This window comes from Scyliorhinus canicula, chromosome 1 (assembly GCF_902713615.1).
Source record: "Scyliorhinus canicula chromosome 1, sScyCan1.1, whole genome shotgun sequence".
Classification (NCBI taxonomy): Eukaryota; Metazoa; Chordata; class Chondrichthyes; order Carcharhiniformes; family Scyliorhinidae; genus Scyliorhinus; species Scyliorhinus canicula.
The window spans coordinates 120,180,360-120,197,775 of NC_052146.1; the positions used below are offsets into that span (position 1 = coordinate 120,180,360).

At 46.9% G+C, this 17,416-nt stretch overlaps 1 long non-coding RNA gene across 1 annotated transcript in view; it reads left to right on the forward strand.

Annotated features, from left to right (window-relative positions):
• LOC119966854 overlaps window positions 1–17,025 on the forward strand; it is a 174,429-nt gene extending 157,404 nt beyond the window's left edge. Inside the window, exon 3 of the long non-coding RNA XR_005460863.1 lies at window positions 16,173–17,025. This is a non-coding gene — a long non-coding RNA (uncharacterized LOC119966854). The remainder of the gene's footprint in view (window positions 1–16,172) is intronic.
• Window positions 17,026–17,416: the final 391 nt, after the last annotated feature.

Below are 17,416 nucleotides of genomic sequence, written 5' to 3' on the forward strand. Positions count from 1 at the left end.
TGTGTGTCATTTCGAAGGAGATACTCCAACACTAGACTTGGGCCAAGGCAGGTGAGGACATTCAACATGTGGGAACACTCATTCAAAGCACTCATTCCTCAGCATTATCTCCATTCCAATTTTTGAGGACCCTGTCCCTGCACTCTCCATTCGGGGTGTGAAGCTCCATTTAGCCTGAATTTAGTGTTGACTTCAATGTTTGGCATGCTGAAACCATTACCTCAGACTGAACATGGATGGATTCCTCTATCGTACGCTACAATCAGTGGAATACAGCTGACAGCCTTGCTTGATATCCCTGTGTCTTGTTGCTGCTGCTCCAGCATCTGCGTTACGACCAAATCCACAAGCAACTGACTGGGCCTCAGCAGAGTCCTGGCCTCCATCAATCCTCTTGCGTGTCGGTGACCTTGGGTTTCTCGGCCTCCCCCTGCTGTGGAGCAGAACCTGTTCTGTGCTTATCCGATTGTGACACCGTGCCTACTATACTATACAGAACACAGTGTCTCTGCCCTGGTGGAGAGTATGACTCTTACAAGAACCAAAAGGGGCAGACTCTTTAAGGTGTTTCGTAAAATGAATCAAAATCTAATGGAATCTTTTCAGATTAAAACAAAATGTTGTTCTGAGGGTCAATAATACACTCCGTTCTCCGTCAGCATTCATGAAAGACCTGAAGCTTGCTGGTGGACACTGCGTGCTCCCTCCCCAAGGACATCTGTCCATGAACATAGTGGAGAGTGTGGGTGAGCACTGTGATGGGTCTTCCACAGGTTGGACCTCAAAATCATCATCCCGGATGTGTTTTCAGTGCTGCAGGTGAAGTGCTGGCTCCCGGGTGACCTTGGTTGTGGTACCTGTGAAAGAGTTGAAAAAATTAGTGCACGACAACAGACTCCAAGACATGATCTCTGATCGTGTTTTCAGGATCCTTCAGCGGGAGGGGGAGCAGCCACAACTCACGGTACACATCGGTACCAACGACATAGGTAGGAAAAGGGACGGAGATGTAAAACAGGAATTCAGGGAGCTAGGGTGGAAGCTGAGAGCCACAGCAGACCGTGTTGTCTTCTCTGGTTTGCTGCCAGTGCCACGTGCGAGCGATGTGAGGAACAGAGAGAGAGTGCAGTTCAACACGTGGCTACAGGGATGGTGTGGGACGGAGGGTTTCAGTTACTTGAATAATTGGAGCACATTATGCGGAAGGTGGGACCTGAACAAACAGTATGGGTTATACCTGAACCAGAGGGGGTACCAATATCCTGGGAGGGAAATTTGCTACAGCTCTTCGGGGGGTGGGGGGGGGGGGGGGGGGGGGGGGGGGGGGATGGTTTGAACTAATTTGGCAGGGGGATGGGAAACTGATTTGTAGTCCAGGAGATAGCGTTGCTGGAGTTCAGGATTCTGAGGGTAGTGCAGTGCTGAGGAAGGTACCAAGGTCATAAGAGTGGACCTGCATGCATGAAGGTGGTTTGAAGTTTGTCTACTGCAATGTGAGGAGCATCAGGAATAAGGTTGGTGAGCTCGAAGCATGGATTGGTACCTGGGACTACGATGTTGTGGCCATTACGGAGACGTGGATAGAACAGGAGCAGGAATGGTTGTTGGAGGTTCCAGGGTTTAGATGTCTCAGTAAGATTAGGGAAGGTGGTAAAAGAGGTGGAGGAGTAGCATTGTTAATCAAGGATAGTATAATGGCTGCAGAAAGGCAGTTTGAGGAGGATCTGTCGCCTGAGGTAGTGTGGGCTGAAGTTAGAAATAGGAAAGGAGCGGTCACTTTTTTAGTTTTCTATATGACCCCAAACAGTAATAGAGATGTGGAGGAAAAGATTGCAATGCAGATTTTGGATAGGTGCAGTAGTCACAGGGTAGTTGTCATGGGTGACTTTAACTTTCCGAATATTGATTGGAACCACTATAATTCAAGTTGTTTGGATGGGGCTGTTTTTATCCACTGTGTGCAGGAGGGTTTCCTCACACAATATGTGGATAGACCGACAAGAGGCGGAGCCACATTGGATTTGGTACTGGGTAATGAACCGGGCCAAGTGTTAGATTTGGTTGTGGGAGAGCACTTTGGCGACAGTGACCACAATTCGGTGACTTTCAATACAGCAATGGAGAGGGATAGGAACATGCGGCAGGACAAGGTTTATAACTAGGGGAAGGGTAATTACGATGCAATTAGGCAAGAATTGGGGAGCATAAAATGGAAACAGGAACTGTCAGGGATAGGCACAATTGTTCAAGGAGCAAATACTGTGTGTCCTTGATATGTATCCCTGTCAGGCAGGGAGGAAATGGTCGAGTGAGGGAACCATGGTTTACAAAAGAGGTTGAATGGCTTGTCAAGAGGAAGAAGGGGGCTTATGTAAGGATGTGAAAACAAGGTTCAATTAGGGCACTTGAGGGATACAAGATAGCTAGGAAGGAGCTCAAGAAAGGGCTTAGGAGAGCTAGGAGGGGGCATGAGAAGTCCTTGGCGGGTAGGATCAAGGAAACCCCCAAGGCTTTTTACACTTATTTGAGGAATAAAAGAATGACCAAGGTGAAGTTAGGGCTGGTCAAGGACAGTAGTGGGAATTTATGCATGGAGTCTGAAGAAATAGGAGAGGCCCTAAATAAATACTTTCCTTCAGTGTTCACAAAGGAGACGGGCCATGTTGTTGAGGAGGATAGTGTGATACAGGCTGGTAGGCTAGAGGAGGTAGATATTTGGAAGATGTGTTAGAAATTTTGAGAAGCCTGTGGATAGATAAGTCCCCTGGGCCTGATGGGATATACCCTAGGATTCTTTGGGAGGCGAGGGATGAGATTACAGAGCCTTTGGCTTTGATCTTTACGTCCTCACTGTCTACAGGAATAGTGCCAGAAGACTGAAGAGAGGTGAATGTTGTCCCCTTGTTCAAGAAAGGGAATAGGTATAACCCTGGGAATTATAGGCCGGTTAGTCTCACTTCGGTCATAGGTACATTATTGGAAAGGGTCCTGAGGGATAGGATTTATGATCATTTGGAAAGATACAGCTTAATCCACGATAGTCAGCAAGGATTTATGAGGGGTAAGTCTTGCATCACAAGTTTGATTGTATTCTTTGAGGAGGTAACTAACTACATAGATGAATTTAAAGCAGTTGATGTCGTATACATGGACTTTAGTAAGGTGTTTGATAAGGTGCCCCATGGCTGGCTCATACAGAAAGTAAGGAGGCATGGCATAGAGGGAAATTTGGCTGATTGGATCAGTAACTGGCTACCACATAGAGGACAGGGGGTGGTGGCAGATGGCAAATTTTCATCCTGGAGCCCAGTCACCAGCGGTGTACCACAGGGATCAGTGCTGGGTCCTCTGCTATTTTTGATTTTTATCAATGACTTGGATGATGGAGTTGAAGGCTGGGTTAGTAAATTTGCTGATGACACCAAGATTGGTGGAGTAGTGGATAATGTGGAGGGCTGTTGCAGGCTGCAAAGGGACGTTGATAGGATGCAGAGCTGGGCTGAAAAGTGGCAGATGGAGTTTAACGCTGATAAGTGTGAGGTGATTCATTTTGGTCAGACAAATTTGAATGTGGATTAATGGCAGGTTTTTGAAGAATGTGGAGGAGCAGAGAGATGTCCATAGATCTCTGAAAGTTGCCACCCAAGTGGATAGAGCCATGAAGAAAGCCTATAGTGTGTTAGCATTTATTAACAGGGGGATTGAGTTTAAGAGCCGTGAGGTTATGCTGCAACTGTGCAAGACCTTGGTTAGACCACATTTGGAATATTGTGAGCAGTTCTGGTCACCTCATTATAGGAAGGATGTGTAAGCATTTGAAAGGGTGCAAAGGAGATTTACCAGGATGCCGACTGGATTGGAGGGTAGGTCTTATGAGGAAAGGTCGAGGGAGCTAGGGCTTTTCTCATTGGAGCGAAGGAGGATGAGAGGTGACTTAATTGAGGTGTATAAGATGATGAGAGGGATAGATAGAGTGGACGTTCAGCGACTTTTTCCTCGGGTGGATGTAGCTGTTACAGGGGGCATTACTATAAGGTTCATGGTGGAAGATATAGGAGGGATGTCAGAGGTAGGTTGTTTACTCAGAGAGTGTTTGGGGCATAGAACACACTCCCAGCTATCGTAGTGGAATCAGACACTTCAGGAACTTTCAAACGGTATTGGATAGGCATATGGAGTGCACTAGAATGATTGGGAGTAGGTTGATTTGATCTTAGTTTCAGACTAGTTTGGCACAACATTGTGGGCCAAAGAGCCTGTACTGTGCTGTACAGTTCTACGTTTATGACATTGCGCACTCAGTCTCACTGCTTGATGGATCATATGAGTGTGCGCCGCTGACATCAGCGTCACTGCAGGCACGGTCTCAATCCTCTTTGGCTAGGTGTACCGCATGCTCCTCATACTGGCTGAGCTCTGGCATTGTAGCCATCTGGGATGGCCACTTCCAGAATACAAACTGGATGATAGCAATGATTGTAGGGAAATATGGACAATGTTAGGAAAGCAAGCAGGCACAGAGCCTGTATGCGTATTGAGAAGGCATCTCCCAGACGAGACTGAAACTGTAAGGCAATTGGCATATTGATGGCCCATCTCCGAGAACAAAGGAGTGACACTCAAGTAACCAATACTATTGCAGACACCCCGGCGCCAGATAGACACAAACAAAGCAAGGCCAACGACCACCTAAGACACGCCCAGCCATCAGGGCACCCACCCTTTTATTGGTCAAGATCAATACCAGTGATCAAGATACGGTCCAATTAATTGGGACCAAGTTCAAGGTCTGCCCAAAATTGCGCGAAGCCCCTTTGGGCATAAGAAGAAACCCCCGAGAGAGATTCGCTCTCTTGGACTCGGCTCTCGAAGCGGAGAGACCCGTCCACCAGCTGCACCAGAAGCAAGTAAGTCCAAGGTCACCGCTCGCCATCAGACGGACGACCTTAGCTGTCCTCCTGTTACCTCTTCGAACCCAACAGCCTCAGATCCGAACAACGGCCATTGTTCCTCTGACTGAGTGGGCACCCGAAGTTAAGTATAGGCGTTAGCATTAGAGATAGTTTAGTTTATTGTATTTTGTGCATGAGTAGATATTACTGTGTGTGTAAATAAATAGTATTGACTTTGAACTAACTAACTTGTGCATTGGGTCTTTGATCAGTATTCGGGCTTGAACATTGTGGCGGTATCGAAAGATACCTGGCTACTCTAGAGCAAACATAATTAGGATCAAGGAAGGTGACCACATTGACCTCTGTATTTATAACCAGATAAATATAGCAACAGCATCACACCACAGGTCGAGAACCTCTCCCTCTTATTGTGGGTGAGTTTGGCCTCCATGAAGACAGAAGGAGTGTCAGCAGGAAGCATGCCAAGGCAGCTGATAAGGATGTCTGCCTTCTGTGGGTGCTGAGTGGAGCCACGTAGCAGATAAGGACGCGAGCTGCACATAATGTTAGCCCCGATGGAGATGCCAGGGTGCGGGTGGGAGAGTGGGGGGTGTTGTCTCTTGTGCTGGTCGTGTGTGATATTCCTGCGGACTGCCATCATGTGAATTCTGAGAAGGTTGACTTACCCTGGCTGTGTGGTCAAGATCATTCATCCATTTGCAGCACTGTATCGCTGTTCTCCTGTGAGCTGAGCTGGCAATCACTGCCACAGACAGTTCCTCCAAAGTTGAGTTGGTGATCTTGTGGGACATTTGCCATCCATCCCCAGGATAGAGAACGTTATGGCCAGCCTCGACAACATCCAGAATCTGACCTCGCCAGGTGTAACAAAACCTTTGGGCTGAGTTCTTCCTGTTTTTGGGAGCCATGTCTTGCCTGGAGCCATCCTGGGCTGCAGACATTGAAGGATCTGTGTGCGTGTACACTTTAAATGTGTTGCCTGGAGCAAGAGACCACTGAGGTCATGGGAGGATTGATGAGTCATCGGCCACACATCGGTTAAATAGCGTGTTTCCAGATTATAAATATTTAATGATGCAAGAAGTAGATAAGAAGTGTGAAAATGTGCTGACGCAGTCGACGGGAAAAAAGCGAATTTCCCCACCCATCACCGCATTTGGTCTTTGGAGGGGAAATTGCAAATTCCTCCTGGCTTCCAACGGACACGATCTTCCGGCCATACTGCACCCAAAAAGCAGCGCGCCACAACGCATCTGGTAAATGATGGGAGACCCCCGACTCCCAGAATCTAGTTGGATTGCCGCACTTCAAGATCTAATATGATCTCATGAGACATTGTGATGTGAAGCCCACCCACTATGGGCGGGATCACTTTTTAGCAAACCTGCATATTAGAGCGTGACAGTTAGTCCCACTTTAATATGCAAATTCCTGAGGCACCTGAGGCTTTGGGATCTATCCCCTTCACCTTGGATACCTGGATGAGCCCTGCTGCTGCTCGGGTGTTCCAGGTGGCGTGGTGCTGCCCTGCTCGGCCCGCTGCCCAGCATATGTTCCAGGGAGCCAGGGAGAGAAGGGGGAGATTCCAAGTTGCTGTGGTGTTCCGGCACCACACTTGCTGGAGGCACCAGCACGGGCCCCATCACCTCCTCCTCCCTCGGGGTGCCCAGTGCGCCCCCCCGGGTGACAGATAGGGGTGCAAACTGAGCTGACCCCTGAGGCTCCCCGCCACGTGGCGCTGCCAGTCCACGAGGCCCGCTGCCATCTCAAGCAGGATCTGCATGCTCACGGCCATGGAACACAGGGAGTGGACTACCTGCCACATCACTCTGTGACTGTGCCACCACCTTTAGGATCTGTGCCATATTTGCCAGTGACTATACCATTTGCCTATGGGACTGGGCCACCTCCCTCTGTGTCTATGCCACTGTTATGGGCTAGGGTTTAGAGAACCCCAAAGTGTATCATGGAGTTCACCTGACCCACAACTTTTAATAGATTGTGGAATGGGGAGCACACGGCCCACTCTACAGGTTGTGGGATAGCAGAAATGGAAAAGTATTTTTTTAAAGCAAAACAATGATTATTCTCTGAACTCAAGTTAACCTTTTTAAAACATACAGTGAACATCTTAGCAACCATTAATTCAAATACAACCCCCAAAGAATACACCACTAAGTAATCCTTTAAGCTGGCCTTTTAACATCCATACGACTCAAAACATCTTTTACCAGAAGCACATCAGGTTAAAGTCACTACTGTTATTAGATTTAAATCACCAGAATCGATTTAAAGTCTTTAGATTACAGAGAGAGATTTATACACCTTCTGGCTGTGACTGCAGCTGTCCAGCTCTGAAAACGAAACTAAAACACACCCTGCAGCAAACAGCCGAAAACGAAAGTAAAAAGCTGACAGCCCAACTCCACCCACTCTCTGACATCACTGCAGTAGTAAACACCTATTTCTTAAAAGTACTCTCACTACAGATAGTTATATACATATCCATTTATAAACACACATTTCTTAAAGGTACTCTCACATGACACCACATCAGACAGTGCCTGGGCCGATGTGACTGGGCCACTCTCAGGAATGCCGCTGCAATATCCAGGTGGCCCTGGCGCATAGCTGCCTGTCCTAGCCCTCAGCCACCACAGATATTACCCGTGCGGTAGTACACTCTGGTTTTTCTTCAGATCGTATAAATCTTTCGCCCTGTTACTTGTGCGGTGTTGGCCTAGGTGGCACACATGGTTGGCACTACTTCCTACTCCTGCAAACGGGAGGACCTCTCCAACTGCAGCTGCAGGTGCTGGAGGCATTCCCACAACCCCTCATGTAGTCCTTGGCTCTCCAACTGCATCTCCACAATTGATGGGACTGTCCATTTCAGAAACCCGTCTGGATGGGAGCTCATTCCTGGGGTTGGCCCGCATTCGACCGTCCACCCCCTTGGGAGTTCCTCCCTCCATCTTCTGTACCAGAGCATGTTTGTGGTGTGCACCCCAGGCTGTACCAGGAGCCTCTTCACTAAAGTGCCCAACTGAGGTGAGTGTCTCAGGAATGGTGGAGGGCGTTGGAGACAACTGTGACGGGAAGTCTGTCTCATCCCCAGACTCGAGCTCTGGGGTGACCTGGGATTCGATCAATGACTCCTGTCCGTGCTGGTATCATCCTTTTGCTAGTCGGCACCTGAGTACTGGTTGTGGTTGTGCAAGGCACAAGGCAAGATGCATGATCAGACTGTGGGTTGGTGGGGGGAGGGGGGAAAGAATGTGGGTGATGGGGCTATGTTGGGGAGGGGAGTTGTTTGGGAGGATGGAGTAGGGGTGTGGGGATGTGAGGATGGTGTTAGGGTGGTGCGGAGTGGGTGTGGGGGATGGGAACTGCAAATTAACGAGGACTTACCTCCTTGGCCGATGCCAACCTCCACCCCAGCGACTGCCCTTCATGCCTGCCTACCATGTCCAGGGCCCTCTGCCCAGTCAGAGCAGACTGCTGCGGTGAGGGGCCGCATGTTCGGTCACCCCCTCTCGTCTTCTGCTGCTCCCGGCAGTTATCGGCAGTCTTCTCCTGGGGGTAGGGGGGTGGTGTGGAACCATAAAATGAGTGATAGTACATAGGGGTGTGGAGGGGTGGTACATAGAACATAGAATTTACAGTGCAGAAGGAGGCCATTCGGCCCATCGAGTCTGCACCAGCTCTTGGAAAGAGCACCCTACTTAGGCCCACGCCACCACTCTATCCCGTAACCCAGTAACCCCATCTAACCTTTATTTTGGACACTAAGGGCAATTTAGCATGGCCAATCCATCTATCCTGCACATCTTTGGACAATGGGAGGAAACCGGAGCACCCGAAGGAAATCCATGCAAACACGAGGAGAACGTGCAGACGCTGCACAGAACAGTGATCGAAGCCAGGAACTGAACATGGGAGCTCTGAAGCAACTGTGTTACCGTGCACCGCTGGCTAATCTGGACTAGTCTGGACCGTGTTGCCCATGGCTCTGACCACCTCTGCCGCCTGCATCCAGACCTGGCGAAGGGCAGCGGCTGGCAGCCTCCTTCCCGGCCTGGGGTACAAGGTCATCCACCTCTCCTCCTTGGTGCCTATCAGGGTCTCGTACTCCTGATCTTCGCAACACATGCTGGATGACCTTCTCGCTGGAAGTTCTCACTGCATCCTTTGAAAGAAATCAAGAGGTTTGTCCACGAACATGCTTAATCTTCAAATGCCTTTGAAGTTTTGGGGATTTGAAACTTTAAATTACCAGTACTACCCTGCATACATGGGCTTTTCATCCTGATTTGCAATGGCACAATTAACAAAGCCTCAAGGAATCACCTTTTTTCTGCATTGCTCCTGATTTCAATTTCTTAATTGTTTATTCACCAGAGGCCCTGGAGCTCTGGATACAGCTCATATCAGCACTTCTTTGTCTTGTCGTGGACTCTCTTGTGCAGCTCACACCAGCGCACGGCTTTTTCGTGCCATGGACTATCTTGAGCAGCTGACATTAGCACTGCTTTCTCTTGTAGTTGTTTCTCGTTCTGGGTGAGTGTGCTTTACACTCAATTGGCTCTGTTTTATTCCTTAGCTCTAGAGTTGCCACGAGGTTCAAGTCCAAGTTCAGATCAATGACTCAATACACCAGTTAGTAAGTTCAAACAAGACACGTTTATTATTATACAGTTATTTGCTACTCATGCACATAATACTAAGACTAAACTGTTCCTACCGCTACTAGGCAAATACTTATCTGGAATAAGGGAACTGCCGGATCAGGGAACAATGGCCTCTTGCTTTGTCCTGGATCCGCAGGCTTCCACTTGGTGTGGACTAAAGGGGTCAGGAGTGTCTATTCTCGTAGCGGGCGTTGTATGACACTTACTTGTCGGTGTAGCAATTGGCCAGGTCTCTCCTTCTCAAGTTCAAGTTCCTGGAGAGCTGCTGCAAAGGTGTTCTGCTGGGAGGGTCAGCTAAGAGAGAGAGCTGGGGTCGGGGTCTCTGTCTTATACTGTTTTGGGTTTCGCGCCCATCTGGGCGGACCCTCTATAAACTTGCAATCGATTGGGTCTCTTCCCAATCGATTGATTTGAATTTCCCCAATAACGGGGCTGTCCCTCGATCACTGGCCGGTTCTTGGGGCTGTTTATATCTTATTCTCCGGGACTCCTGCTGGCGCCGAAGAGTCTAGCTTGGACTTTGTTATTCTTAATTGTGTCCATTGTGCCCGTGAATCGCTCAATTAATATGCGCAGCTAGTTAGTTTCTATGCAGGCTGGTTTCTTCACAGACAGAATCCACAGAGAGGTTCTGCAACCTGCTTGCCTCTCTGACATTGTCCAATTTTCCCTGCATGCAACTCAATGTTACATTTTATGTCGGGAAGTGGCCAGCTTCGGTGGCTACACTGTGGACTCTCTTCAGCAGCTCATACCAGCACTGCGCTGTCCTGCCGTGACTCTCTTGAGCAGCTCACACCAGCCATGCATTGTCCTGCCATGGACTCTCTTGAGTAGCTCACACCAGCACTGCATTGTCCTGCCGTGGACTGTCCCGCGATGCTCTCTCCAGATTCAATTGTGAGATCCTGGCCTGTTTGTGTCTCTGGCTCTGTCCCCCTTCATTACAAAATGATCCATCTTCAGTACTTCACACAGTCCTGTCGCTTGCTTAGTGGCAGCTACAAAAAGGCAGAATCTCGCCTCTTGTGATTTTGTGGCCAGAGCACATGATGTCAGTGCATGACCTGCTCTGGCACTACTTCTGGCGGGAATACTCCATCGATTTGAAAAGAATTTGGTCCTGGTGCAGAGCGCTAGCGTCAGGAGGAGGCGGTCTGTTCCGCTGGGCTCTGAGCCAGTGCACTGCTAGTTCTGGCTGATTGGACATGTATGCATGGGACAGCTGACATTTTTAAAGCCGGTCAAGGCCGTTGGGCACTTCTTCCCATGGTCAGAACCAAACGCTCCGCAATCCTCCTGACGCCCGCCAAGGATCCACCTGCAGGTCACGACCCTGAGTTTGAAAATGACTGCATTAACATACTTATTTTAAGGAAAGAAAGAAATCCCAAATAATGCTGTAAAAATAACACAGAGGGAAATTTAAACCCCAAAGAATTGTTAATACAACAAATTAATGCTAATATTTTCCATCAGAAATATTCTTAACTTCAAATTAGGCCTCAAATAATTCTTTGCGTATCTGTATTGTGTATGGCCAAATGGAGTTAACATGCTGATCAGCCCTGATTTGGTAAAATGGCGCAGCAGGTGGAAGAGGCTGAATGGGCTGCTTATCTCCCTTTATGGGTGGATTTTTGTGGAAATGTTGGGGTTCTTAGCCACTGACAGGAGGGCCAGCGAGATCCCTGCGTCGCTTTTCTTCAGGAAGAGCAGTCGCATCTTGTTTCACTGCGGCACTTGACAAGTTAGAAATCCCAGGGTCAGACGTCTCAGCCACAGAGATCTTCCAGCCAGTCAGAGGCCAGCAGCAACGGGGAGGCAGTGGCTGCTTCTGGTATGACACCTGTGTGAGGCCTCGCATCGTTGCTGGATCCCAAGCTACAGGTGAGAGATGGTGGCGCAGGGGAGGTGATGGTAGGGTTCAGTAGCAAGAGCGGAATGTGGCTCCCCCAATGCCGTGTCACTTGATCAGACACTGAGTATCTTTGAATGAGGAACTTCCCTGCATGGCGACCACCACTGGGTGAATACTAATGGCAGGAGTATGAGGTTCCTAAGTGGTGAGTAATTATAGGGGCCACAAGTATGCCTGATTAAATGCCCCCCCCCCCCCCCCCCCACCAACACCAAACATGCCACAGGGCGGGGGTGTAGGCAGGGGGCTGGTTACAGGATTCCACCCTTTGCGTGTGTTCTTCAGCTATTAAGACAAAAGTCTAATGTGATGCACCATCTTCAAGAAATCTGTAATTGTTCTGTTTGCCCACACAGTCATGAGATGTTTTGATAATTCCCTCGCAAAATGAGAAACCAGCTCAGTAATGACTTATCTGGTTCATCTGGAGGAGGCAATGTTTCAGAATAGATGAATTACAATGTATCACAGGGAATGAAGGATCATTACAAAACGGCACTGTTCACCAAAGTTTCTCCTCCATGAAATCACAGCACACTTTTGATTGAAATTGTATTTTATGACTGAGAAAATAATTCTTCAGAAACTTTTTGTTTTCCCTTTTGAACCAAAGATGATCACGTCCATTATCTTCAGTGTTTGGTATGTGTGTTGTCCAGAAAGGGACAATCACCACAGTCGGGTTCAGGTGGGTAAGTAAAGGTAAGGTAAAGTCGCCATAGTCCCAGATGACTAAAGGCTGCTTTCCCCTTTGAGGGGGGAGAGCAGTGGTTTAACCTGAGCATCACCACACCTCAGGTGAGGGGCAAGGTTGAGAAGGCGGGCCTTTTGTGGGTAAGTAGATGTCTGCTAAGGTAGATGCACCTGGAACGTTCTAATGTGAATAGTACAGGATGCCACAGACAGATGAAAATTACTGAGTTGCTGTCTTAGGATGTTCTCTCCTTGCGTTTTTCTCCCCACCTCTGATGTACACTTGTTTTCAAGGCCACCCCCTTTATAAAAAGTTGGTTTCTTCAGGTGCAGTGATCTTGGGCGAACATGTCCCAGGACCTGGGGTTGACATCAAAACTCCTCCACCTCCCCTCCCCCGGAGGCTCCGGCTATCCATAAAATATTAATTTTACTAAGTGAGTATCAGGCATTCTGGCATCAGGCATTCTGGCTTTGTGACCAGCCCAACTCGGGTTGTGACTGTCTCCCTATGGTATGCATGATTGTTCAGGTGAGCACTGCAGTGATTGGTATTTCCATACTGTCAGCTTACAGTGCAGAATATAACTATCAGACCACAGTTTCTTTGAATGAACTAGCCGAGTAGCACCACTCCCCCCATGATGCTCAGGTTAAACCACTGCTCTCCCCCCTCAAAGGGGAAAGCAGCCTATGGTCATCTGGGACTATGGCGACTTTACCTTACCTTTACTTACCCACCTGAACCCGACTGTGGTGATTGTCCCTTTCTGGACAATACACATACCAAACACTGAAGATGGTGGACGTGATCATCTTCGGTTCAAAAGGGAAAACAAAAAGTTTTGATGTCAACCCCAGGTCCTGGGACATGTTCTCCCAAGAGCACTGCACCTGAAGAAACTAACTTTTTATAAAGGGGGAGGCCTCAAAAACAAGTGTACATCAGAGGTGGGGAGAAAAACGCAAGGAGAGAACATCACTACTTTCCCACCGCCCTGCAATTTTCTCTCCCGTTTCGAGTATTTTCCAATTCTTTTTTGAAAGTTGCTGTTGAATCTGCTTCAGTCTTTCAAGCAAGGCACTCCAGATCTCAAGGACTTGCCCCATAAAAAAAACTGGTTCTTTTACCAATTATCTTAAAATCTGCATCCTTCAGTTACCTATCCTCCTACCAATTGAAACAATTTCTCCTGAGTGACGCTCTCAAAACCCTTCATTATTTTACACAGATCGACTGCGAAGAGTACTGAGTACATCCAACAATTCAAATGCAGTCTCATCTGGAAATAGTGGATTCAAACAGTAGAGGCTTCAGGATAATTTTCCTAATTTACTGACTTTCATTGTATATCTGAATGATGTGCCTGAATGAAAATGGGGTTAGAAACTTGCCTCAGGCAGTGGCGCAAATTGGGTGATCGTGGATCAACCGCCCATTCTATACAGTGCCAAATATTCAATCCCATTGACTGCAGTGGAATCGAATATCACTGCTTATAATGGGCAGCCAATCCAATAACACCCACTCAGCCCACCACTGTCCAAGATGAATTTCTACACAATTGCCTTTGACTTCCTCTGTGGTACAGTATTCGCAGCACATTTGAACCAACAGGGACCATGCTGGTGTTTGTATTTTACATCTGCCTCCATTCCTGCCAGCCGTCTTCAACCTTCTTGAACATGCCCCTTCTGTTATTCCTTTCTACCGATGTGTGTGTTTACCTAGCTCCCCCTTAAATGAACAATGCTAATTGCCTGAACTACTTCCTGCAGTGATGAGTTCCACTTTCTAACCACTCTCGAGATAAAGACGTTTCTACTGAATTCACTAATGGTTTATTGGTAACTATCTTTTATTTACAACCTCTATTTTTGCTCCCATCCTCAAGTGGAAACATTTCCCCTTTGTCTACTCGATCAAAAACTTTCATAACCTTAAATATCTTTATCAGGGCACCCCTCAGTCTGCTCTTTTCTACAAAAAAAGTGGCCCCCCTTGTTCAACTGATCGGTGTAACCTCTCTATTCTGGTGTCATCTTTGTCAATCTTCTTCAGTGCCTCTATATCCTTTTCATAATGTATAATCCATAGATTCCCCACAGTGCAGAAGGCCATTTGGCCCATAAAGTCTGTACCGACCCTCTGAAAGAGCACCCTACATAGGCCCACTCCCCTGCCCTATCCCTGTAACCTTGTGTAATGATCTTGGCCAATCCACCTAACCTGCCCATCTTTGGATACGAAGGGGAAATTTAGCATGGCCAATCCACCTAACCTGCACATCTTTGAATACAAAGGGGAAATTTAGCATGGCCAATCCATCTAACCTGCACATCTTTGAATACAAAGGGGAAATTTAGCATGGCCAATCCACCTAAACTGCTCATCTTTGGATACAAAGGGGAAATTTAGCATGGCCTATCCATCTAACCTGCACATCTTTGGACTGTGGGAGGAAACTGGAGCACCCGGAGGAAGCCCACGCAGACACGGGGAGATCATGCAAACTTCACACAGTCACCAGAACTATTCACAGTAGCTCCAAGTATGAACTGAATGAGACACTAAACAATTTTAGCAAAGTTTCTCTGTTTCTCAATTCTTTCGCACTAGAAATAAACCCCAGTGCTTCATTATTTTATTTAATAGATTAAGAACCCACATTGTAATGATTTGTGCATTGTATCCCCATCTCCCCTCTGATCCTCTACTCAATTCAGACAATTATTTTCCAATTATTTGAGTAAGGGTTCCCTGGTGCACTTCTTTAACCTCTTTTTTAAAATAAGGACTGCTTCATAATTTTTTTAACAGTGTACTAACTAGAGAGGAAACTCAACCCATGGTTGCCTTCTAACACTGTAGGTGAAGAATTGGTAAAAGACGTCAAATTGACGTTAAACTAAACACATAACGTAGGTGGTGACTGAAAAAGTATATACTGAGCATATAATTAGCATTAATAAGTTGTAACTAGAATTGTATGTTTAATTATACATTCCAACCTTTATCACGTATTCTGATGCCTTCTTGCCCAAGGATAGAATTTGCATATGAATAATGTCGATTAAATAACTCCAGCCCCTCTCCATCACATCTTCTTTGCATGGTCTTTATCTATACTAATTTTCTACTCCAAACCTGTATCTCTTGTTCTTCCCAAGCTCTTCATCTTTCCTATATCTTCACAGCGTGGTAATCAAAACAGTAAGGTTCCCTATGTCAACTCAAAGCTATAGACTCCTTGCCTCGAGTCTTTCCTCATCACCCTGCACAACTCTTGCGGTTGTTAACGCTTAAACATTAATCTACTTTACCTTCTTCCTTCTCCCAAACATACTTCAGCCATTGAGGTACCCATTGCTAATGGTTTCTGCCTGTTGTCTTGGTTTCTCAATGTAAGAACATATACTTCTTAATTCAGTATGGTGGGACGTTGAGGTGCAGTGAACATTGATTCCCTCAGTTTCTTCAAACGAGAGCTGGATCTGTTTCTGGCTGGGTGAAGAGATCACCTAGTACAAGATGTAAGTACTGTACAATATTAATCATGGCTAGAGTCATCTCTTTGACTTTGAGAGGAATCTCTGGATTTTGCAATTGATATTTGGTTTCCTGCTTCTTCCAAGAGATTCAGGTGAGATGGGAAGTGATTATACAGGGTAGCATTGTTGGGTTACGGGTATAGGGTGGGTACGTGGGTTTGAGTAGGGTGATCATGGCTCGGCACAACATTGAGGGCCGAAGGGCCTGTTCTGTGCTGTACTGTTCTATGTTCTATGTTCTATATTGTGATACTTATCTTGTGAAGGCATTGTAGATCTGTGGGACAGGTTGGATCGATCAGAGAGCCTTGTCCAGACAGTCATTGTTCATGTGTTCGTAAATATTCACTTGAAACCATTTTTAATTTTATCCATAATGTGATTCTTTTTCCAACTCAGAAAACCTATTTTGGAGGGACCCATCTTCACATTGGCGAGCAACATTTCCCTAGCATTGGATATTTTGACCAGATGGTGAGAATCAAATGGCTTCCCTGAATCCCAGGTGAAGGAGGATTATGGAAGAGGTCTATCATGTTGGTGCTACTTTGCAACACAATTGTAATGCACAACTTGTATGCAATTCAATTAACTGGCGGTGAATTATAATTATGTATCCAAAAACAAACCCATGGCACTTGCAATTATCATAATATGTCAATTTGTATGCAAGCAGCAATGCAGACTAAAGCAAATGGGCCACAGGAGGAGCAATGAAATGGAATGAGTTTATGTGGCAGTTTGTGTTTCAAATTAACGTAATAGCTGCTGGAGTGATTTTTATCACCTCAATAAAAATTCACAGGGAAATGAAACATTCATGTAACAATCTACCTCCCACCAAATTACTTGCCAATCTGATACTGTTGTCTTTACATGTGCTGACATCATGACTCATCACACAATCGGAAAAAGGTCTGTCAAGTTGTGCTGACAGTCAATGAGTTTTCATCTTTTCTGCTTCAGGTTATCAGTATTTCAAGCTCCCACTCGCCTTTATATTTGTCACCATTTCCTTCTCTAACTTGGGCTACAAAGCCTCCGAGATTGCCCTGCAGCCTCAGGGGACTGAAAACCAGTCTCTAGGGCACTGTTGTGAGCAAAACCCAGATAGAAAATTACAGGGAAGGGGAAAAAAAATGTTTATTTGAACACCCCTGTTAATTTGTTATAAAATTATTGGACAGCGCTAAAAGGCAGCCAATTATTATGAGGAATCTTCGAATTTGGGAACAAAGGGTGCCTATTTCCTGGTCTGGGGGTTGAGGTCTGGGAGGCGAGGGTGTGGCGTAATATCAAGGTGTCCTTTTAGGATAACTTCTCGACTGCCAGGAAAGTTTCCCAGTGGTGGGACTGGATGAAGAGCAGCTGCTTGCCTACAGGAGGCTAGCAGCCAATTTAAGTAATTAAGAATCCCCTGGGTCCATTCCTTGAGCCCACTGGCATTTTGCTGTTGGCGGGTGTGGTGATATGATCTGCATACCTGTCTGCCATTGGGGTAGAACACCGGCTTACCATTGGCCCTGGTCGGTCATGTGCCTCTCGACCGATTGGCCGAGAGGCTGAGTTAACTACGCCTCCAGTAACGAGGTATAAATGGACAAACGCCCGGCGATCGTCCATTCCATTGTAGACGATCGCAG